General features: G+C 38.6%; 1 protein-coding gene and 1 pseudogene across 3 annotated transcripts in view; both read left to right on the plus strand.

Moving 5' to 3' along the window:
• Positions 1-24772, plus strand: part of DENND5B (DENN domain containing 5B) — a 183593-nt gene that overhangs the window by 52484 nt on the left and 106337 nt on the right. The gene's annotated exons all lie outside the window — the stretch shown is intronic.
• Positions 7784-10392, plus strand: LOC308347997 (small ribosomal subunit protein eS6-like; annotated as a pseudogene). The gene is made up of 2 exons: positions 7784-7819; positions 9693-10392. The product of its transcript is annotated as a small ribosomal subunit protein eS6-like (transcript).

A 24772-nucleotide genomic window follows, 5' to 3' on the forward strand; every position in this document is an offset into this window, starting at 1 on the left:
TCTGCATTTATTGAAATGACCATTTGGTTTTTAATCCTCTTATTGATGCCATGTATCACATTGATTTGTGCATATTGAACCACTCTTGCATCTTGAGAATAAATTCCACTTGATCATGATTAATCATTTTCTTAAATGTATTTTGGATTCAGTTTGCTAATACTATATTGAGGACTGTTGCATTTGTGTTCCTCAGAGATACTGGCCTTTGTTCTCTCTTTTTTTTTTAGTGTCTTTATCTAATTTTGCTATTTGCATAATCCTGGTCATATAGGCTGAATTTGAAAGTTTTCCTCCCTCTTTTGTTTTTTTCGAATAGTTTAAGAAGAATAGTTTGAGAAGAACATTCTTTAAATGTTTGGTAGAATTTGCCTGTAAAGCCATTTGGTCGTGGACATTTTTGTTGGGACTTTGATTACTGATTCAATTTCATTGCTGGTAATGTGTCTGTTCAAATTTCCAATTTCTTCCTGCTTCAGTTTTGGTTGGTTATATGTTTCTAAGAATTCACCCATTCCTTCTAAGTTGTCCAGTTTTTTGGCATGTAGTTTTTCATAATATATTTCTATATTTATATTCCTTTGGTGTTTATTGTTATTACCCCTTTCATTTTTAATTTTTAGTCCTCTCTCTCTCTCTTTCTTTTTCTCTCTCTCTCTCTCTCTCTTTTTTTTTTTTTTTTTTTGGTCTGGCTAAAGGTTTATCAATTTATCAATTTTGTTGACATTTTCAAACAACCAGCTCCTGTTCTGTTGTTTTTTAAGTTTCTATTTCATTTTTTTTCCTGCTCTAATCTTTCTTTATTTCCTTCCCTCTACTGGTTTTGCATTTTGTTTGTTCTTTTTACTAGCTCCTTTAGGTATAAGGTTAGATTGTTTATTTAAGATTTTTCTTTTTTGAAGTAAGCCTATATTGCTATAAACTTATGTTTTAGAACAGCCTTTGCTACGTCTCAAAGATTTTGGACTGTTGTGTTTTCATTTTCATTTATCTCCATATAAATTTTGACTTCCCCTTTGATTTTCTAGTTGACCCATTTATTGTTTAGTAGCATGTCATTTAACTTCCATGTATTTGTGCTCTGTCCAGAGTTCTTGTGGTTGATTTCTGGTTTCATGACGTTGTAGTCAGAAAAGATGCATGGTATCACTTCAGTCATTTTGAATTTGTTGAGACTTGTTTTGTGTCCTAATATTTGATATCTTGTGGAGAATGCTCCATGTGCACTTGAAAAGAATGTGTAGTCTGCTGTTTTAGGGTGGAATGTTCTGATTATATATGTTAAATCCATCTGGTCCAGTGTGTCATTCAAAGCCTTTGTTTCCTTGTTGATTTTCTGTTTGGATGATTTGTCCATTGATGTATGTAGGGTGTTAAAGTCCCCTACTATTATTATATTACTCTTTATATTACTTCCTTTATGTTTGTTATTAACTGTTTTATGTATTTGGGTACTCCCATGTTGGGGTGTAAATATTTACGATTATTATATCTTCTTGTTGGATTGTTCCATTTATGATTGTATAGTGTCCTTCTTTGTCTCTTGCTACAGTTTTGTTTTAAAGTCTATTTTGTCTAAAGTAAGTATTGCTACCCAGCTTTCTTTTCACTTCCATTTTCATAAGTGCTTCTACATCCATTCACTTTTAGTCTCTGTGTGTCTTTAGGTCTGAAATGAGTTTCTTGTAGGCAGCATATAAATGGCTCTCGTTTTTTTTGTTTGGTTGGTTTTTTTAAAACACTCTGTCACTCTGTGTCTTTGGTTGGAGCATTTAGACCATTATGTTCAAAGTAGTTACTGGTAGGTATATATTTATTGACATTCTGTTACTTGTTTTATGGTTGTTTTTGTAGTTCTTCCCTGTTCCTGTCTTCCCTTATTCTCTTCTTTCATGATTATTTGGCTCTCTATAGTGATATACTTGGATTCCTTTCTCTTTATTTTTTGCTTTATTTTTCTCTTCATTTTTTTGTATATTTATTAATGGTCTTTGATTTATGTTTAGCATTAGGTTTGTGTATGACATCTTTTTTTTTCTTTTTATTAACATGTAATGTATTATTTGTTTCAGGGGTACAGGTCTGTGAATCATCAGTCTTACACAATTCACAGCACATGCAAATGACATCTTCTGCATAAAGCAGTCCATACTAAGTTAATGGCCACTTCAGTTTGAACCTATTCTTTACTCTTCTCCCACATTTTTGGTACATAGGTATATTTTACATCCTTTATTTTGTGAGTCCCTTGACTGATTTTTAGATTTTTACTGCTTTTTGCTTCCTCCTTGTTTTACTCTTACTTTTGGTCTTCCCTTTCCACTCAGAGTCCCCTTTAACATTTCTCACCATGTCCTCCACTCTTTCCTCAAGTCCAGTGAGTATCTTTATGATCATTACTTTAAATTCTCTGTCAGTCATATTATATCTTTCTGTTTGCTTAGGTCTCTTGCTGTGATTTTATTGTGTTATTTCATTTGGGATATGTCCCTCTGTGTCTTCATTTTTTCTACCTCTGTGTCTGTTTCTGTGTGTTAGGAAAGTCAGCTGTGCCCCTGCTCCTGAAAGTATGGCCTTATGAAGCAGAGGTCCTGTAGCCCTGCAGTGCAGTATTCCCTGTTTACCAGAACCTGGTGCTTAAGGAGTGTCTCCTATGTGTGTTGTGTGAGTGCTGTTACTGTAGCTGAGCCACTTTTTCCTTCAGTCCAGTTGTCTGCAGTGGTTCTCTTTGCCTGTTATAGGCAGTGTTTGGTCTCTGTGCTGCTAGTGGGCAAGTCCGGGACTGCCGTGGCTTGAGTTGAATTTGTCGAGATGACAGTAGCACCAGCTGCAGGACACTTTCCCTGTCTTGTCCCCTGAGAAACTTGTGTTGGTGGGTGGAGCCTACAGTCAGACTAGATGTCTGCCTCCCGTCCACTGCTAGAGCTGTAGTCTGACTGTTCATAGTTACCTTTTTCTCTCAACTGGGGCAGGAGTCACTTTGGAGTGTGGCTGGCCCCTGTCTGGCCTGCTGCACACTGCCAGGCCTGTGGTGTGGCCCTGTATGGGCTCCGTCCAAGAGCATATTAGGGGAGAGGGGAAGGATCCACAAGGTGCAGTGGGGGAGGGTGGTGATTGGTATAAGCAAGTTAGGTAGGAAGTGGCACTGAGCTGGTTCCTATAGGTGGCCATATGTTTATATTGGGGAGTGTGGGCAGGAAATGGCACCTGCCAGCTCCTCTGTTCCTGAAGGAATCTCTCAAGGATCTCTGCCCCTTCAGGACACCTGTGAGATGAGTAAACTACTCTTCCTCCTGTATGCCTCAGGGATTTTTCAAACTGCTGCTTCTGTGCTATATCCTCAGGGGCTGTTGTGCTATGTCCTTAAGTCTGGGACTCAATATCCTTTCACCCTCCAGGCTCTCCCAGAGCTGAACCTGCCAATTTTTTCTAAAATTCCAGGTTTTAAGTCCCACTGGTTATAAGAACCCAACATTCAGCCCCTCTGATTTTCAAATCCTTATGGGGTTTATTTTCCCCATACAGGATCCCCTATATGCGGGTCTGTTTTTGTCCCCTCTCCATGCCCTAAGCTCCCTCCCTACCACGACTAGCCCTGCAGGTCCCATTAGCTCCCAACTGACTGTTTCCACCCTACCTACCCTCTTAAGTGTGGCCTCTTCTCTGCATTTAGTTATGGAATCTCTTAGGCAGTGTTCAGGTCATTTTCTGGGTTATTTACGCTGATATGAATGTTATCTAGTTGTATCTGTACGATGGGGTGAACTTAGGGTCATCGTGCTCCACCATCTTCTGGTAATAATAATTTGAATTTATAATTTCAGTACGATTATAATGACAAATCTTCAATTCTTACTAAATGAACTTTATTCTACGATAAAACTATTCTTCTAGAATTTGTGCAAACAAGATAAAAATCTTCACACAAAGTCAGTAGCACAGTATCCTCCCACGTTCACTCAACTAGCACATATTCTTAATTATTCATTTACTTAGCAAATGGTCCTTGGATTTGTATCACATAGACACTGTGTAGGCCCTAAGTAGTGAACAGGATACAGCTCTTATACTCAAAGATAGAGGTAAAGGCTTTTCCAGAAGCAGTGCCTATAAGCTTAGAACTGAAGGGAGACCAAGAATTGATGGAGTGCAGGGGTGGGTTGATGGGGGCAATACTGGAGGAAATACTTGTGTCGGAACAACATAAGTCAAAGTTAGCTAATTTGAGAGAATACTGTGCATATGGTGAGCAGCTAGTAACTTCTGCATGGTTGGAATGCAGAATACAAAGGATATAGAAAATCCTGTGGGAAGGGTTAAGACATAAGCAGTCAGGTTGCGAAAGAGTTTGAAGCTATGTTAAGGAATTTGAGATTTTGAAAAATTTTGAAGGAGAACAACATCACATTTGTATTTAGAAAGATTTCTTGGCAGCATTATGGAGTAAGAGTTGGTAGGAAGTAAGCTTGGGGGCAGTTAGAACAGTGATGACGTGTAATAATTCAGATGAAAGATGAAATTGGATCAGACTACAGCAGTGGCAGTGGGGGTAGAAAGGGATAGATTTAAGAAAAATAGGAGGTTAAATCGGTAGGATGAAGTATTGGATTAGATGTGAAGAATAAGAGGGAAAGAGGAGTCAAGGATAATCAGCTGTCTGGCTTGAGCCATGGGGTCAGTGGTTATTACTCATTGAGCTGGAGAAGTTTCTAGGTAGGGTTTTGGAAGTGATTCCCTCTTTGGTCTATAAAAACTCTTATTAGACCATTTTTACTGCCATTTACTTAAAAGTGGAAAGAAAGTAAACATGTCATTCCCAAGATGTCCATATCCCTGGCTACTCAGAGACATCAAAATAATAGTTAAGATTCATTGTTAGAGTTCACTGGTTTATATGTTAGAGAGAATCCTGTTTTCTCTAGGCAGTGTATACTTTTGTCTAGTTACATATGTAATTTCATTATATGTAATCCTTTATAGTCAATATAGTCTTGTGTTAAATGACTCACAAAGTAGCTATAATGATGACAGAGCTGTTGTTGTCCAGGCAGACAACATAAATATAATATCTAATCAAATTAATACATGTTAAAAGAAAACACTTAATTTATTGCCAGTGGGAACACAAAATGGTACAACCACTTTGGAAAACAGTTTGACAGCTGCTTACAGAAGTAAACACACTTAACCATAGGATACAGAAATCGTACTCCTTGATATTTACCCAAAGGAGTTGAAAACCTGTACTACATAAAAACCTCACATTTATAGCTCTGTTCATAATGGCCCAAACTTGAAAGCCTGAAAGGGTTGCTTCCAAGATACCCTTTAGTAAGTGAATGGATAAGTAGACTTTAGTAGGTGAATGGATAAATAGATACGGTATATCCATACAGTGGACTACTAGTCAGTGCAAAGAGAAATGAGCTACCAAGACATGAAAAGACATGGAGTAACCTTAAATGTGTATTACTAAGTGAAAAAAGCCAATCTGGAAAGGCTATATATATATATTATATGATTCCAACTATATGACTTTATGGAAAAGGCAGAAGGATGGAGACAGCAGAAAGTAGGTGGTTGTCTCAGGCTGCGGGGAGAAAGGCAGAGCGCAGAGGATTTTTAGGACAGAGAAACTCTTCTGTACAATACTATAAAGATAGATACCTGTCATTGCAAGTTTGTTAAAACCCTGAGAATGTATATCACCAAGAGTGAACCCTAGTATAAATGGTGGACTTTAGATAATGATGTGTGGATCTTCCTTTATTCAGGGTTACCTTTTATTCAGAAACACACAGACACACATACATAAAATTTTTTCTTGGCTTTTACAATATTTGTTGGAAATGCTGCTTACATCATTTTACATTAGTAACTGTAGGGTATTTCTTCCAACTAGAAATCAGTACTTAATAATAGATTCATTTTATTGAAGGGTTTGGGTGGTTGGTTTTTTTTTGTTTGTTTGTTTTGTTTTGTTTTGTTTTTTTTAAATGAAAAACTGATGCAAGCAAATGGAGAACTAACTCTGTGAGTCTAAAATGCTGTTAGGCATGCTGCTGTTATGCTTACTTTTCCTAATATTTGAAAGAGGATTTTGGAAATAGCCTTGATGATTGGTACAGCCACTGTAAAAAAAAAACCAGTATGGAAAAAAAAAAAAAACCCGTATGGAGTTTCCTCAAAAATAGAAACACCATTTGTTTGGGTTATTTTTTTTTTAATTTTATTATTTTTGTGAGAGAGCATGAGCATGAGTTGGGGGTGGGGCGGCAGAGGGAGAAGCAGGCTCCCCCCTGAGCAGAGAACTGATACAGAACTCAATTCCAGGACCTTGGATCATGACCTGAGCCGAAGGTGGACACTTAACCAACTGAGCCACCCAAGTGCCCTAGGTATTTACCTAAGGAAAACAAAAACACTAATTCAAAAAAAATATATGTATCCCTATGTTTATTACAGCATTACTTAAAGAAGCCAAGATAATGGAAGCAACCTAGGTATCTGTCAATAGACAAATGGATAAGGAAGATGTGGGGTGTCTATATGATGGAGTATTACACAACCATAAAAAAGAATGAGAATATGCCATTTGCAACAATATGGATGGACCTATGGGTATTATGTTAGATGAAATAAGTCAGAGAAAGAGAAACGCCATAGGATTTTACTCATGTGGAATCTAAAAAACAAATGAATAAACCAACAAAAGGTAGAATCAGACCTATAAATATAAAGAACAGAGTTATGGTTTCCAGAGTGAGAGGATATGGGAATGAAGGGTATTGGGAGACGCAACCTTCCAATTATGGAATGAATAAGTCACAGGAATAAAAGGCACATAGGGAATACAGTCAATGATACTGTAATAGTGTTACATGGTGATGATGGTGGCTACACTTGTGCTGAGCATAAGTTAGCCTATGAAGTTGTCCAATCGATATGTTGTATACCCGAAACCAATATACCATTGTCAGCTATGCTCAAAATTATTTTCTTACTTAAAAAAGAATCTTTATGATAGTTAATGTTTTTATAACATAACTTCACTTATCATTGCCATTCTCCTTCCCAGAAAACAGACTAAGCAGTTTACTGAAGGTCACATGTAGCTTGGTTTATATTTTATAAACTAAATATTTATATCCTATATTTATGCTCCAGAAACAGAACAGCTAAAGATTCTCCATGTTATGAGGATATTGAAGCCTCTTTATTACAGAAGAAACTTTGTACGCTAAAAGGAATTTCTTTCATTCCATTTTATTTTCCGCAGCCTTTTTTAGAGAGAAGGAGTCAGTCCCAGGTTTTGACTTGGGTGAGTCTTGGTATCATTTTTTTTTTTTTAAGATTTTATTTATTTGAGAAAGAGCATGCATGAGTTGGGGGGTGTAGAAGGAGAGGGAGAAGCAGACTCCCCAATGAGCAGGGAGCCTGATGTAGGGCTTGATCTGAGGACTCGGAAATCACGACCCAAGCCGAAGTCAGACACCCAAATGACTGAGCCACCCAGGTACTCTGAATCTTGGTATCATTAATTGACAGAAGGAATGGAGGAAGAAGAGATAGTCTGGAAGACATTTAAGGAGTGCAAGTTAGAATACATTGAATTTTAACAGCTTGTGGTAAAGATTTCCTATAGGCACTTGAAAATGTTGACCTGGATGATTAGACTAGAGATACATATTTGGAAGTCATTTAATATAGGTGGTAGTATGAGCTGTGGAGAATAGTATGTAGAGGAAGAAAAAATGAGCAAAGATAGAACCTGGTGGAACACATGGTATGGGGAATAGCAGAAGAGAAACCCATGGAGGTAACTGATAGTAAGTTCCCTTAGTAACTGCCCAGTCCATAAGAATTGGTAGAGAAGAAAGAATACGACCTTGGATATGAGCCGCTGAACTTTCCAACCCCAAATCTTTTGGGGGATCTCACCAGTCATTGCTGCTATTACTATTCTGGTCTTATGGAGTATAGTTTTCTCTTTACTGCCCTGGTCTCTCATTTCTTACAGCTGAAAACTACTTGTCAGCTATAAATATTTTAACGGCAGGTGCCTTTCTTTTGTTCCTGAAGGCAAAGGGTAGCTCTCTTGTTGTCATTTTAGCAGAGACTAAGTTTTTAACAATAGGGAAGATTTGTCTTATACTGTATAACATGCAGCATCAAATAATAACATTAATATGCTTTCCCAGAAATACATTGCATAAATGATCCTCATGTAAGATAGGCAAGAGAATGAGGTAAAGTGAATAACTGCTCAAGTAATATTTACTTTGAGTGTTCTGAAAGAACACAGTGAAAAGAGACTTCCTAGGAATAGGAAATATTTTCTTTCTTTAAAATAACCTCTTATTAATAAAACATAAATTTTTAGTATTTGAAAGATTTCAAACCATCCAAAATTTTAAAAATTTTGAAAAATACAAGAATTCCCCAGAAATATGTACTTAGTTCTTGTCTCCTTTTTCTGGGATGGATGAGATACATGGAGTCTTACTTACCACATGAGTGCAGTGTAGGGTAAAGTTTTTTGTGTTTGAGAGTTGTACCTATTTTGCAACTACATTTGTACACAGAACTTAAAAAATCAGCAGATAATAAATCTCTAAAAATATACTTGGCATATGTTCTCCAAAGATCTAAACAAAAATGCTGAAAACTGTATTTCCCATTACCCTTCTAGGTTGAGAGTTGAGGTATAGAGGTAGGCTGGTAGAATGGAGGGGAAAAGCAAAGTCATAATATGAGGCAACTACTAAAAATATTTTTTTTAGAAGCCAAAAATACCTAACAAAATATTGTTACAAAGAGGTTTAAAATTTGTTTATAAGCTAGTATTAGCAACTTTCCTTTATTTCTGAATCTTTAAGTAGAAAGTAAAAATAAGTTAACCTCTAAGGCCCCTAGAAACAGTGATATCTCAGTAGAAATGAGCACACCTGGAACCCAGATATTGGTTTCTAAATCCATTCTCCATTTAAAGCATTGAGGAATCCTTGGAGAAATGGTTGATTCTAGAAGGGGGCAGGAAATATATAAGATGAACCTAGAGCATATTACAGTGCTGGAAAGTAAGGAAGTGCTAAATACAAAAACAATACGTAGATAGGGGTATGTCATAGAGACACAGGAGCCAAATGAAAGAGTTCCCAGATTTTAAAAATGGAATGATTTGAGCAACAAGATATAAGTATATTGGACTATGACCCAAAATACAAAATAAATATCCATAAGTCCATAATGATGTAAATAAATTGTTAAATAACATAGTAAGGGGGGAAGAGAATCGAATCTTCCTGAGAGAAGAATTCCAAATAATTTATGTAAATTCTCCACCCCAGTTCTGCCTTTTTAAGTGTAGGCTGGGTATAGTGATTTTCTTTTTAAAATTATAGTATGGAAAAGGAGAGAAGAAGAGGAACTTTACAGTGGAGAAACATGACAAGCACTATCTCAGCCAGGTGATCAAGGTGAACATCAATAATGTTGATAGTATGTAACTTGACATGATGTGTTAAAAATGGCACCTTACCTCTATGATCTTCCTCCCCCGAGCCTAATTCTTAGAGAAACATCAGACAAATTGCATTTGAGGGACTTCCTATAAAATAGCTGACCAGTACTCTTTAAAACTGCCAATGTCCTCTTTTTCGTGGCACCTCAGAGGTGGTAGGCTGCTTTAGAATGAAGCTACTGGCTCCCAGAAACTTACTGAAGTGGACATTGAATACAGACTTCATACCCTTTATGAGAAGCATATGGCCACAGAAGTTGCTGCTGTTGCTCTGAGTGAAGAATTGGAAGGGTTATGTGGTCCACATAACTGGTGGCAATGACGAATAAGGCTTCCACATGAAGCAGGATGTCTTTACCAATGACCATGTCCACCGCTGCTGAGTGAGGGGCATTTCTGCTACAGACCAAGGAGGATAGAGAAAGAAAGCCACGAATCTGTTCGGGGTTGCATTGTGGATGCGAGTCTCAGTGTTCTCAGCTTGGTCATTTTTAAAAAAGGGGAGAAGGATATTTCTGGACTCACTGATACTACTGTACCTTGTCACCTCAGGCCCAAAAGAGCTAGCAGAGTCTGCAAACTTTTCTAAAGAAGATTATGTCTACCAATATGTTGTGAGAAAGTCCCTAACAAAGAAGGAAAGAAACCTATAACCGAAGCACCCAAGATTCAGTGTCTTGTTACTCCACATATCCTCCAACACAAACGTCAGCATATTGTTCTGAAGAAACAGTATACTAAGAAAAATAAGGAAGAGGCTGCAGAATAGGCTAAACTTTCGCCAAGAGAATGAAGGAGGCCTAAGAAAAATGCCAGGAACCGATGGCCAAGAGATGGAGGCTGTCCTCTCTGAAGGCTTCTACCTCTAAGTAAGTCCAGTCAAAAATGAGATTTTTGGGGCGCCTGGGTGGCTCAGTGGGTTAAGCCTCTGCCTTCGGCTCAGGTCATGATCTCAGGGTCCTGGGATCAAGTCCCGCATCGGGCTCTCTGCTTGGCAGGGAGCCTGCTTCCTCCTCTCTCTTTCTCTGCCTGCTTGTGGTCTCTCTCTGTCAGAAAAATAAATAAAATCTTAAAAAAAAAAAAAGATTTTCTAAGAAGAAATAAATAAGGCCAGACATTAGAAAACAAAACCAAAAACTGTCAAGTGTCATCTAAAACAAGGAAAGTCAGAGAAACTGTCACAGCCAGGAAGAGCTTAGGGAGACATCACGGCTGAATAGAACGTGGTGTTTTGTATGGGATTCCGGAATGAAAAAAGGACCTGAGGTAAAAACTCAGGAAATCTGACTAAAGTATATACTTTAGTTAATAATAATGTAATAAATACTGTTTCATTAATTGTAACAGATGTACTGTTCTTTTTTTGTTTTGTTTTAAGTAGGCTCTACACCCAGCATGGAGCCCAACTTGGGGCTTGACCTCATGACTCTGAGATCAAGACCTGAGCTGAAATCAAGAGTCAGACACTTAACCTGACTGAGCCACCCAGGCACCCTAAAAATGTATTTCTAATACATCTAATACAATGTATTTCTATTCTAATGTGGTATGTTACTAGTAGAGAGTACTGCTTGGTGGGGATATAGAAACACTCTCAACTGTCGTTTCCAGTTTTTCTGTAAGTCCTAAAACCATTCTTTTTTTTTTAATTATTTTTATAAACATATAATGTATTATGGTCTTAAAACCATTCTAAAAACTAAAGTTTACTTTTTAAAAAGTTAGCCATGAAATCTAAGATTCAAAGAGAATAATAAAATCCTGATCAAGTGATATCACAGCAGACAGTCATACAATAATCATGTTTTTATGTTCTTTTCTTTGAAATAAGGTAGGTATCAGGTTCTAATTTACAAGTGATATGAATTGAAAAAGAAATAAAATAGTCTAAAGAAATTGGGCTAATTTTGTTTCTTAAATTGCATTTCAGTTTTCATAAAGTGCAATATAAAATGTTAAATCGTTTTCACAGGTACTGGTACTTTAAGTCTTACAAACTCTGGAACATATGATTTGGACCAGAGAGTACAGTTCACATTCATTTGTCCACTTATTTAACAAACTTTATTGAACATGTGTAAGAATGTAAGGATGAAGAATATGTTGAAGAGCTTAAAATCTAAAGGAGGAGATAGAATTTAACAGTTTTAATATGATATGATAAGTAGATAGCAATATATATAGGAATTATGAGAACACAGTTCCAAAAACTTAACAGTACTATTTCCTTTTTCAAAAATGTGGAGGGGAGAACATTATATTCATTCATTCATGTATGCTAACCAAGAAAAGGAGAAGTGCTTTGTCCTGATCTTTACCATCAAGGAATATTTTTATTTTAACACATCAGCTTATAAATATTTAATACAGTGTTTGTACAGCAGTGGTTCATTTAAAAATTAAGCTCATGGAATTTTAAAATGTCAGGCCATAAAAATTATCATTCTAATTTGTGGATTTTAAGTTGTGTTATAGAAGAAACTCCTTACTTTTCCTTGTACATGTCAAGAAAGTTTTCCCAAACAAAGTTTCCTCTAAGAAGAATCTTAAAGACGTGTAGGAGCCTAGCAGGCAGACAAGGAGGGAGCTGTGTAGTAGGCAGAATTCTAAAAATGTTCCCCCAAGATTCCTGTCTCCTGTTTATCTATTCAAACCAATATAGGTACTGCTGTGAAGGAGATTCATAGATGTAATTAAAGTTACTAATTAGCCGACCATGAAGTAGAGTAGGTTGGATTATCCAGGTTTCCCCAGTGTGATCCCATGAATCCTTACAAGAGAAACTCAGATTTGGCAGAAGAGATTTGGCAGAAAGGCACTCAGAGGATTCCAAGGATGAAAAAAGTTCATTGTGCCCTTGCCAGTTCTGAGATGTCAGGCTACTCCCTGAGAGTAGGTGCAAGGGGCAGCTTTGCTGATAGCTAGCAAGGGAATAAGGACCCTAGTCCTGTAACTTCAGGGAACTGAATTCTGCCTACAACCTGGGTGAAGTTGGAAAGAATTCTTCCCCAGAGCCTCCAGAAAGGAAGGAAGTCCTAACAACAGGATGGTTTCAGTTCTGTGAGACCTGGAACAAAGGAACCAGCAGAGCCACTCTATGCCCAGACTTCTAACCCACAGAAACTATGAGATAATAAATGTAGGAGTTATTTTAAAGTCACCAAGTTTGTCAGAATTTATTAAGGGAATAGTAGAAAATTATTATTTCTTTAAAAGGTGGGGGGGCTGTGTGGCACAGTTGGTTGAGCATCTGACTCTTGGTTTTAGGTCAGGTCGTGATCTTGGGGTCATGAGATCAAGCCCCATGTTGGGCTCCACGCTCAGATTGGGATTCTCTCTCCCTCTACCCCTCCCACTCGTGTATTCACACAACGCACACTCTCTCCCTCTCTCTCTCAAACAAATAAATCTTTAAAAAAGAAAAAAACTATTATTTTTATCTAGGAAAGAATACATTCTGGATATAGGAGGCTTTGCAAAGACCCAGAGAGCACAGTACTTAAAAAGGAGCTGTAGGTTATCTGGCATGGCTCAAGTACAGGGTGTGTAGAGAGCAGAGGAGTCTCAGAGATTGGAGCTGGAAATGGAGGGCTGGATCATGGTGTGGTCCTCAAGTGCTGTTTCAGAAAACTGGACTCTAGGTGACAGGGGACTAAATTTTAAGATTGGTGCCTTAGTTCACTTTGATTTTCTGAGGAGATAAGGTAAATTCCCCGATCTCTTTCAAATTTTTGCTCAGACATCACTTTCTCATTGAGAGACCCACTCTGACCTCCCTATGTAATATTGCAACCTATGCTTTGTACTGCTGACCTTCCTCACTCTGTTCTTATTTTTTAACTTTCCATTGCACTTTTTATCTTCCAAAATACTATATAATTTATATTTGTTATATTTGTTATTTGTCTCCTCTGAGGTAAACTCCATGAAGGCAAGGATTTTTTGCCTTTCTGTTCCACTGTTTGTTCCAGTTATTTATTGTTGCATACCAAACTACCTCAGAATTACCAGGTTAAAGCATAGTCATTTATTTAGCTCACAGTTCTGCAATTTGGGCAGAGTGTGGTGAGACCAGTTTGTCTCTGCGTTGTTGACATAAGGTGAGTAGTTTGACAGAGGTCCAGAGGACCAACTTCAGTGTGGCTTACTCCCTGGCTGGCAGGCAGGCTGTACTGCTTACTGTTGGCTGGGACCTCAGTCTGCCTTGTGGGCTGAGACCCTCAGTTTCTGCCCTTATGGGCTTCTCCAGAGGGTGGATGGGCTTTCTGACAGCACTGTAGCTATGTTCTAAGGGCCTTTGTTCCAAGAGAGCAAGGTGGAAATATGTGGCACTATTTATGACAGAGCCATAGAAGCCATCTGCTCAAGGCCTTTCCAGGTTTAAGGACCCAGGACAGGGACTATACTTTCTTTTTTTTTTTAAAGATTTTTATTTATTTATTTGACAGAGATCACAAGTAGACACAGAGGCAGGCAGTTGGGGGTGTGTGGAGCAGGCTCCCCACTGAGCGGAGAGCCCAATGCAGGGCTCCATCCCAGGACCCTGAGATCATGACCTGAGGCGAAGGCAGAGGCCTTAACCCACTGAGCCACCCAGACACCCTGGAACTGTTCTTTCTGATGGAATTTCAAAAGCTCATGTAGGACAGGAGATGTTGTGGCTATTTTTGAAGAATGCAGTCTGCTATTCTATCTCAAGAGCCTAGAATAGTGCCTTGGCTCATAGAGCTTCAAAAATACTTGAGTGAAAGAAAAAGAGGGGCAGAGAGAAAAGAGACAATGAGATATGAATTAGAAGGTGAGTTTAATGTACAGTGTATGGCAGGGAAACAAGTTAGGAAGCTGGAGCAATATTCTGAGTCTGGCTTGAGGCTCAGTTAACAGTGTAGCAATTAAAATAGAAAGGAAAGGCTGATTTGGAGGGATATTAAGGAAGTATAAATTGTGAAATATAGTGACTATCTGAATATGGAAGGAAAGGAGATGGATTCAGGTGGGGGGAGGGGAGAAGTCTAGAATCTAAAATCTAGAAATCTAGCATGACTTCTAATCAAAGATCCTGGCCAAGTACCAGATAATACTCCGAGCACTAGAGTGAAAACAGTAAATTTGAATCCCTTTTGATGGGATTACTTTTAATGTTAACCCTTCTTTTAAAAAAATAAAATTAAAAAAATAACTCAGGGCTTTGAAATCATCTTGAGGGTTTTCTTCTGTGTTTGTCTTATGGCGGGAGGAAGAAAGACTTTTTTTTTCCTACAAGGAAGAGAGAAATTCTACACTCTCCTCCCATTTTTAATCCTTGGTTTTTTGTTTTCTGTTAATTTTGAAAACTTCAGAAAGTGGTTAAAATGTTTTTTCCCCCTACCATAGGTGACTTGACTTTTTTCTTAACTTTTTAAAATATGCTAGACAGTAACTCTGGGAATCACAGCCTCGTGTGGAACTGGGAAGTTCCTCATCATCTGACAGGTCCCATTGTCTTCCTCCGAGGATACATGAACCAATATTTTATAGGTCTGTGCTATCCCCCAATTCCATTTAAGAACTGGAATCCATGCAGTTCATTTTAAAGCCTGAATGTTCTAGCTAACAGTCAGCATGTTAGGGGAGGGCCTTCGGATAAAAACGCATACTGATGAAGCAACTCAGAGGCCACTTTTGCTTAGCAACAGTTACATCAGCTGCAGAAAACTTCAGGTGATTGTTGGAATAATAATGCCTCTGTTTGACTCTTAAAGGAAGAGTTTCTGAAAAACAACCTGAGGGTTTTGAAGGGGTTGGGGGTGGGGGTGGGGGGGAGTGGGAGGTTGGGGGAACCAGGTGGTGGGTATTAGGGAGGGCACGTATTGCATGGAGCACTGGGTGTGGTGCAAAAACAATGAATACTGTTACGCTGAAAATAAAAAAAAAAATTAAAAAAAGAGAAAGGAAGTTTCTTTCTTGGTGAATCTTATTAACATTTTTTTTGCTCATATTATGATAATTCCATAGGCCAGAGGTAGGGGAGCATTAGTAAAACACATGTATCCCTTTTCCTACGTTGTGATTTATATCTTTTATTTAGAGAACTTCCTTGATTTCTTACGCAGGTTTTTTGTTTTATTTTGTTGAAGAGGGTAAGAGGGAAAAAGTGGTATTCTTGTATATGTTCCTTGGTATCCCTGTGTAAACTAAACTGAGTTACTTGTTTCTGACTCCTTAAAAATTTTTTTTGTTTTGTTTTTTGTTTTGTATTTTTTTTGGTGAGAGTATTGGCAGTAAAAAGTAATGAAGGGAAAAGTCTGTGTTAGCTCTGAGCAAATAACTGCTGCTTTGAGTCATACAGCAGAACTGTTTCAGTTTGAATCATCTTAGAAATCTAGCGCTATAGTGTTACTTGTCAGCTATAAATATTTTAATGGCAGGTCCTTTTCTTTTGTTCCTGAAGGCAAAGGGTAGCTCTCTTGTCATTTTAGCAGAGACTAAGTTTTTAGCAATAGGGAAGATTTGTGTTATACTGTATAACATGCAGCATCAAATAATAACCTTAATATGCTTTCCCAGAAATACATTGCATAAATGATCCTCATATAAGATAGATCTCTAATAATACTAACATGTTATTATATAATCTGTATTTTATGTATGAGGAAACCTTTGCTCAAAGAATGTATGATTTGCCCTAAGCTACTAGAGAACCCAGGGTATTTCAACTAGAACTAGAACCTTGTTTTCTTGGCTATGCTTATTTTTTGAAAATTGCTGTTACATTTTTCAGAAAACTAAAATCATTTATTAAGCACTGATAAACACATGGTACTTACTATTTACCGAAAAATTATAGACCCTTTCCTCTTAGAGGGTTTTATAAAATCAGTTACAATACTTCAATGACTTTTTAAAAGTTTTTCTTGTTTCACGTTTTATTAGAAAAGGGATAGGATGTAAAGCATGGCTTAGAAGCCAAGTGCTTTATTTATTTCTCATTATCAGAGGACTGTTCATCTTGAATTCATTGCTAAGGTTATTTTTGCAAGTAAATAATCTGGTACTATGTTCTGTTCTTGGTGGTAGAATGCATAGTGCCTGATAAGAATTTATGTGGTCTCTGTCCCAGTCGTGGCACAGAACTTCTAGAACCGTGGTGATTTCTTAAGTAATAGGAGTGTTACCCTATTGTAGTAAAGATGAGCCCCTAGATAGCTTCAGGATAGGGGCTGGTTACCAGAGGGTCAGCCAGGCCTCTAGGGAAGGGAAGAGGTTATAGAGATTTGAGTTCAGTCAGATGGCCAGTGATCAAATCAGTCCTGCGTATGTAGTGAACCCCATTAAAAACTTTACATATCAGAGACTCCTGGGTGGCGCAGTCATTTAAGCCTCTGACTTTTGGTTTCGGCTCAGGTCATGATCTCGGGGTCATGAGATGGATCCCTAAGTCAGACTCTGCACTGACTGCTTGGGGCTCTTTCTCTCCCTCACCACTTCCCCACCGAAAGTAAATAAATAGATCTTTAAAACAAAAAACAGCTCTAGATACCAAAGGTTAGTGGAGCTTCTTGGTTGATAAACACATTGTATATGTGTGTGGTGGTGGCAAGTGACACACCCTGATTCCACAGGAGAGAGCGAGAAAGCACTACATTCCCTCCCAGACCTCACCCTGTGTGTGTCTTTTGCTTGGTCCTCCTGATCTGTAGCTCTCATAATGAAACCGCAGTCAGAAGTAATAGTGCTTTCCTGAGTTCCATGAGCTGTTCTAGTAAATTATCAAACCTGATAGTCATGGAAGCTCCCAAATGTATAGCCAGCATGTCAGAAGAGCTGATGGGCTGGGGAGCTCTGAAGTCAGGGCAGTCCTATTGGGGTCCGTGCCCTTTAACGAGTGACATCTGTCCCACCTCCAGGTGATGAATGACAGAGTTAAATGCAGGTACCTCCACTTGGGGTTGAAACAATAACTGTGTTGTATACGCTTGGTTTCCAGTGAATAAACTTCAGTAATTAAAGTATATTTTAGTGTTAGCTAAATACAGTATGGCTCTTTAATTTTAGTATGATCAAGAATGAAATATATTGTGAATTTCTTAGAAATTCAAAACTTACTAGATTGATGTTGATGTACTTTTATTAATATCTTAAAACAGACTTTTAAGATTACCAGGGTTCACAGTTTTGTTTTTTTTTTAAATAAATTTATTTATTTATTTTAAAGATTTTATTTATTTATTTGACAGACAGAAATCACAAGTAGGCCGAGGCAGGCAGAGAGAGAGAAGGAAGCAAGCTCTCTGCCGAGCAGAGAGCCTGATGCGGGGCCCAATTCCAGGACCCTGGGATCACGACCCAAGCCGAAGGCAGAGGCTTTAACCCACTGAGCCACCCAGGTGCCCCGGGTTCACAGTTTCTTATTGATGATTCCTTTTCAGTAGGGTCTATGAATTTTCAGAGATCCCAGCTTCTTTTGCTTTATTCCATTTATGACCAGCCACTTAGACCTGTAAGATTGCTAACTGGATTTAGAAGTTGTGTTTTTGGAAAGCCTAACAGGCCCATCATGGGTTAAAACCTATAGCCTTAATTAACAGCCTAGTAGTGGGTATACAGCAGCTTTTATGAAGGGTAGAGAGCATCCATTTAAAAAGTGGTCAAATTCTGTCCCATATTTAAAGAACTACATTTATTTATTTATAGGAGCACAGTAAAAAGCAATCTAGAAAGTTACCAAGGAATAGAAGGCAAAATACAGTCAGGGACTAGTGTCATGGTGAGAAGGTCAAGAAAAGAGTTAGAACACAAATAAAAAGTAGGGTAATCAGAAACACATAAATAGTTAACTGCTCTAACAATAACCCAAACTATCAGTGGCTTGAGATGGTAGAATTTTATTTCTCATCTGTTGTTTAATCTAATATAGGCCAGGGTGGGAGGGGCTCTATTTTGAGGCAGTGGGTGACCCACGTTTTCTTCCATTGTCTGACCTTCCTGTCTTTTTAAGGTCCCATTCCATTTGCATTTAGTTGATGGATGGCAGAGGACAGACAGATATGTGCCTCAGCCTGGAAGTGACACACATCACTTCGGCTCATATTTCATTGGCAAGAACTGGTGCTTTGGCCCTCACCCAGATGCAAGGATATTGGGAAGGAGAGAACATGGATGTTGGTAAGCACCTGCAATCTGTCACAAATCCAGAATCAGTTATAGCTGAACAGTGGTGCTGAGATGATTGGAGTGGCTTATCCAAATGAGAATGGTTTGGGACCATTTCTAGGAGTACCAGAGGAGGGGAGAATGTAATGGAGAGAATATAGTTTCTGGTGGGTTCAGTGTCATGCATACAAGGATAAAGTAGGTAAACTGTGTGCTAGGGATAGAAAGAGTGGTTACCTGGGGAGTACAATCTGTATCAGCCATGCGTAGCATATGGAATGGGCAAAGTCAGTTCTCTGTGGAAGCACTGGGAAGGCAGAAGAGGAGAATGTGAAATCCTCAGAGGGACTAGACTGCACTAATCCTAGTCACAGCATTAGTCACTGTGCCTGGTACAATGTAGGCATTCTGGATATATTATTTGAATGAGTTAATACCTCTTTTCTTTAAAAAACAAAACAAAAACCTTTCCCTTCCATATTCTCCTCCAATATAATCCATTTCTCGTCTTTCCAGCAAAACTGTTCCAAAGGGTTATTTATACTCTCTGCCTTACTTTCTCTCTTTGCATTCTTTCTTGGAACAATTCCAGACAGCTTTTCACCCCTACCACTCCATAGACATCTCTTCAAGGTCACCAGCGACTTCCATGTTGTCAACTCTCCTTGTTAAAAACATTTTCTTTACTTGGCTTCCATGCTGCCCATGCTTCTGGTCTTTCTCTTTCCTCACTGATTGCACTTTTCATTTACTTTTTTGCCTGTTTCTCTTTCTCTTCCTATCCTCTTAATGTTTATACTTGAGCCTCCCAGGAACCTGACCCAGGCCTTTCTCTCTTCATCTACATTCATTTCCTCAGTGATCTTATCCAGCCCTGTGATGTTAAATACAATCTATTTGATGCTGAATTTTCTAACTTCCCTGAATTTTATTTTTTAATGATGTATTCCTTTTTTCTTTTTATTGTTATTTTTTTTAAGATTTTATTTATCTATTAGAGAGAGAGAGCGTGCAAGCAAAGGGAGCAGTAGGCAGAAGGAGAAGCAGGCTCCCAGCTGAGCAGGAAGCCGGATGCAGGCTCCATCCCAGGACCCTGGATCATGACCTGAGCTTAAGGCTGACCCTTAACCAACTGAGCCACCCAGGCACCCCACCCCCCAATTTTTAAATTCATATTTCTAAACGCTTGCTGAAAAATTTCACATGGATATCCAATACGCATCACAGACTTAATGTATCCCAAAGTGAATTTTTTTATTCCAGCTTCCCAGCCCTCCAGCAAAAACCCTCTCCTTGTGCCTTGTTCCTCATTTCAGTAAGTAACTACACTACTCATCCAGGTGCTCAGACTAGAAACTGTAGTACCATGATCTCCTTCTTGACTACTCCTTTCTCTCACATCTAATTTGTTAGCAAATATCTCTTATATCTTCAAAATATATTTAGAATCTTACCACTTCTCACTACCCTGACACTGTTTCCCTGATCCATACCATGATCATCTCTTGCCTAGATTATTACAGAAGCCTCCTTACTGGTCTCTCCATTTCCTCTCTTACCCTCTACAGTCTGTTCTTGCAGCTGCCAGAGTAAGATTGTTCAAGCTTGTTCAAGTGTTTAAAACACTTCGGTTACTTCCCTTGAAGAAAGAGCTTACCATGGTCTACAAGGCTCTGTCTTATGAAGCCTCTCTGACTTCATTTTCTACCACCTCACTTAAATACACTGTACTGGCTTCCTTGTGGCTTCTCTGTGGTGACAAGTTCATGGATGCCTCAGGGATTCTGCACTTGCTGTTTCCCCATCCCCAAATACTCTTTTCTGAGATGACCTCTTATGTGGAATTGAGAGCATACTCTGGAGCCAAACTGTGTAAGTTTGAATTTTAGAATTCCTTGGGCAAGCTATTTAACTTTTTTATGCCTCAGTTTCTACATCTGGAAAATGATAAAATAGTAACTACTTTATAGAGTAATTGTGATGATGAAATGATTTAATATATGTAGAACACTTAGAATAACACCTGCTGTATAGTTAGCACCATGTGTTATCTGTGAGGATTATTGTTACTTCATCAGGTCTCACCTTAAATGTCACCTGCTTAGAGATTATTTAAATCATGGTAGAATCCTTAGAATGAATCATGAATATGTAGCCTCCTGGGGGATCTGTTTTGAAGAGGACAGCTCACTGTGATGTAGAGACAACTCGTGTAGGAAATGTATTTCTGTGAGTGTCACAGGAAGTACACCTTCATTTTTTTTTTTAAACCAACATGTGGGGTCCCCCTGCCCCAGGCTCCCTTTCCCTAGTCAGTCTCCCTTATAGGATCCACTGTTTTCCGGTATTCCTTCTACGACTCTAGCTCATGTCAATTCAGACAGGGGTCTTTGGAGACAGACAGTTGGGGACCTATAGTGATAGACATAGGAGGGAGAAAAATTACCTCACCACCACATCCTCCCTTCTTCTTTGCCTCAGCATGGATTTCATAGGGAGCATTTATAGTTCTTCATTTCCTCCTCTCGCCTTTATCAAAATACTGAGAAAAATTTATTGATTCTAAGTTTTCTGTCCACCATTATCTCTGTGCGTGCACGTGTGTGTGTGTGTGTGTGTGTGTGTATGAACTTTCCCTTTAGAGGGAAAAGGAACAAAATTTAAAAAGAACAGGACAAAAGAGATTACCTTTTAACTTCCCATCTGTTTTCATTATTCCTATCAGCAGGCTTTCTTTAAAACATCTAGACTTCGGGGCGCCTGGGTGGCTCAGTGGGTTGAGCCTCTGCCTTCGGCTCGGGTCATGATCTCAGGGTCCTGGGGTCGGGTCCCGCATCGGGCTTTCTGCTCAGCGGAGAGCCTGCTTCCTCCTCTCTCTCTCTCTGCCTGCCTCTCTGCCTACTTGTGATCTCTCTCTGTCAAATAAAATCTTTAAAAAAGAAAAAAAAAAAAAAAACATCTAGACTTCGGTGGTATCCTTCCGGGACAGGAAGATAGGGAAGTGTTGTGAGCCCTGCCCTTGTTTTGTGGAGAAAATACCCGGGTCAGACACAGTCTACAATGGAAATGGATAATGAGGGAGGAAACTCATTGGATCCCTAGGAGCAAGTAGGTTTAGAGAAAAGGAGTAATGGGCCCACTCAGGCTGAGAAATAGCTGCAAGGTTCACACATCTCACAAATCTTTCTCCACTTGGAACCCCACTCACATGCTATTGAAATTCTCACCAGTGGCTTGGAGCTTGAGGGTACCAACTCCCAGTGCCAACTGAGAGGAAACATGGAGTCACCAAAAAGCCAGATCTTATGCTCCCGGCCACGGTGAGAACTGGTATGTTCTTGGTATTCTAACATCCTCTATAAACATAGTAGCAGACTCTATATTATAACATATTTTAGATGCTTTATGGGAGTTAAATTTTTGGAGCTCAGTCCTTCTAGAACTACCTAGTATATTAGGTAAAAATATCTGTCACATTTCTTTTTTAGTTATACATTATGTTTTTAAATATATGTGCTATAAAGTGGGCTTTGAAATCCAAATTTGACCTAATGGTGACTCACATTATAACTTTACGTGAAGTAGATGCACTTATTTCACTGGAAATTCTCTGAAATATTTAGATATTATTTATTGGACTTTGGTAATCTGGAGGCAAGGATAAAATAATTGAATATCTAAATCTACTAAAAAGATCTTTGCTTATATATAATTCTGTGTAAGTTGACCTGAAGTAGCTTTCGTATTTTTTCCTTTTTTTTCCTTTTTCTCTGGTAAAACAAGAAACAGGAGCTATGTGAAGTAATTGAAGTATTGGTAAATATTCCTAGTGATACCCTAAATGCATCCAGGAGTTTCTACCTTAATCAGGGCAAAATGCCTTTAGATGAGAGCTAGATAGGATTGTTAGACCAGATAATGGATTAGTTCCTCTACTTTGTATCTCATTTTTGTGAGAGTGATATTCATTGTCAGTTGTAAAGTTGATACTTGCTTTTTTCCAGATGGGGAGATTTTTGTGTCATGGCCTAATACTTCTCCGCTCTGCTACTTCTGTACTCTAATGAGTAGTTATTCCTATAAACTAGAAAGGTAAAAAATATATATAGTATATATTGAATGAGTGAGGTCTGCTTCTCAAATTCTTCCTTGCTAGTCCCAGTCATAGCAATTTTTTGCATCCCGGAAGTGTTCAGTATGCTAGAGGGGAGTATACTGACTTGAGTGCCCACTGGGGCACTCAGGCAGTGACCTTGCACACTGCTTGGGTGTATGTGTGGGGGCTATTCCAGGGTCTGTTTTGGGCCATCTAAACCTGATGATAAATGTGAGTATACCATCTGGCTGTCTGGAAAGATCCAAATAACCTCCTTGGTGATTTCAGGGTGTCTTTGGCCTTTTATAGTGAAAGTTCCTTTTTTCCTTTCAATCCAGGAGTTCCATAGGCTAACCCAGTTCTTTGTCTTTGTTGTTGTTCTGTGAAGGGAGAGTGTACATAGGTTCTGCAAACCCTGATTGGGATATAGAACTCTTAGAATATCTGTGGGCACATATCCCCCCAGAGTAGAAGTTTAGCCTTTGTCCTGAGATCATTCAGACCTTCGAGGTATAGAAAGGAAGATTCCCTGGCTATTAGGACCCTACATCATCATTATTTAGCTCTTTAAAGAGAAGATTGGATGTCTAAAAGTTGTAGACGTTTGGGTAACCTATTCGGAAGTTTTTATACTCTTCAAAACTTCAGAGTTGTAGAGAACTAGTGTGAATTTCCTAACAGCCTGTGTCCTTACTGTGGTAAACTTCCCTCCAAGAGTTGATACTTCCTACTTAATAACACATGAAGGAATTAAGTTGATTAAATGGGATCTCAGTACAGAGCCTATTTCAGTTTGTGTTTGCATACAATGATTTCTAAGAGGTAGATTACTTACAAGATTGGATATAATATGATTTTGTCCTTATCTTACATATTGGAACGGTTTTTATTTTTTATTTATTTATTTTTTTTAAAAGATTTTATTTATTTATTTGACAGCGAGGGAGAGATCACAAGTAGGGAGAGAGGCAGGCAGAGAGGGGGGGAAGCAGGCTCCTTGCTGAGCAGAGAGCCCGATGTGGGCCTCGATCCCAGGACCTTGAGACCATGACCCAAGCTGAAGGCAGAGGCTTAACCCACTGAGCCACTCAGGCGCCCTGGAATGCTTTTTAAAACAGAATTGATTGGGGCACCTCGGTGGCTCAGTGGGTTAAGGCCTCTGCCTTCGGCTCAGGTCATGATCCCAGGGTCCTGGGATTGGGCCCCACATCGGGCTATCTGCTCAGCGGGGAGCCTGCTTCCTCCTCTCTCTCTCTCTCTCTCTGCCTGCCTCTCTGCCTACTTGTGATCTCTGTCTGTCAAATAAATAAATAAAATCTTAAAAAAAAAAAAAAACAGAATTGATTTTTAGAGGAGTTTCAGATTTTAGAAAAATTGAGAAGATAATAGCGTTCCCGTATACCTAATACGCCCCCATCCACACAAACACAGTTTTTCCTATCATTAACATCTTACCATAGTATATTTGTTAGAGTTAACAAATCAGTTGATACATAATTGTTAACTAAAGTCTGTATATATCCTATTCAGATTTCCTAAGTGTTTACTTGTAGTCCTTTTTTCTGTTGGTGGCTCTCATCCAGTATACCACATTATATTCTGATATCATATCTCTTTAGGCCCCTCTTGGCTGTGACTGCTTCTCAGACTTCCCTTCTTTTTGATGTCCGTGATAGTCTGGCAAGTATTCACCAGGTATATTGTAGGTTGCTTCTCTTGGGATTTCTCTGATGTTTTCCCCCAGATTACAGTAGAGCTATGGGATCCTGTGGTAAGACTGTGCTTAGCTTTGTAAGAAACTGCCAAGCTGTCTTTCAAAGTGGCTGTACCAATTTGGATTCCTTGTGTTGAATGAATGAATGAATGAGAGTTACTGTCACTTCATGTACTTGTCAGCATTTGGTATAGTCCATTTTTTTGGACTAAAGCCATTCTGATAGGTGTGTGGAAGTTGGGATATAATTTTTAAAATTGATCCTTTTGTCTTACTATCTTATTTTATCTGACTATGGAAACATTAG

This window comes from Martes martes (assembly GCF_963455335.1).
Source record: "Martes martes genome assembly, chromosome: 8".
Classification (NCBI taxonomy): Eukaryota; Metazoa; Chordata; class Mammalia; order Carnivora; family Mustelidae; genus Martes; species Martes martes.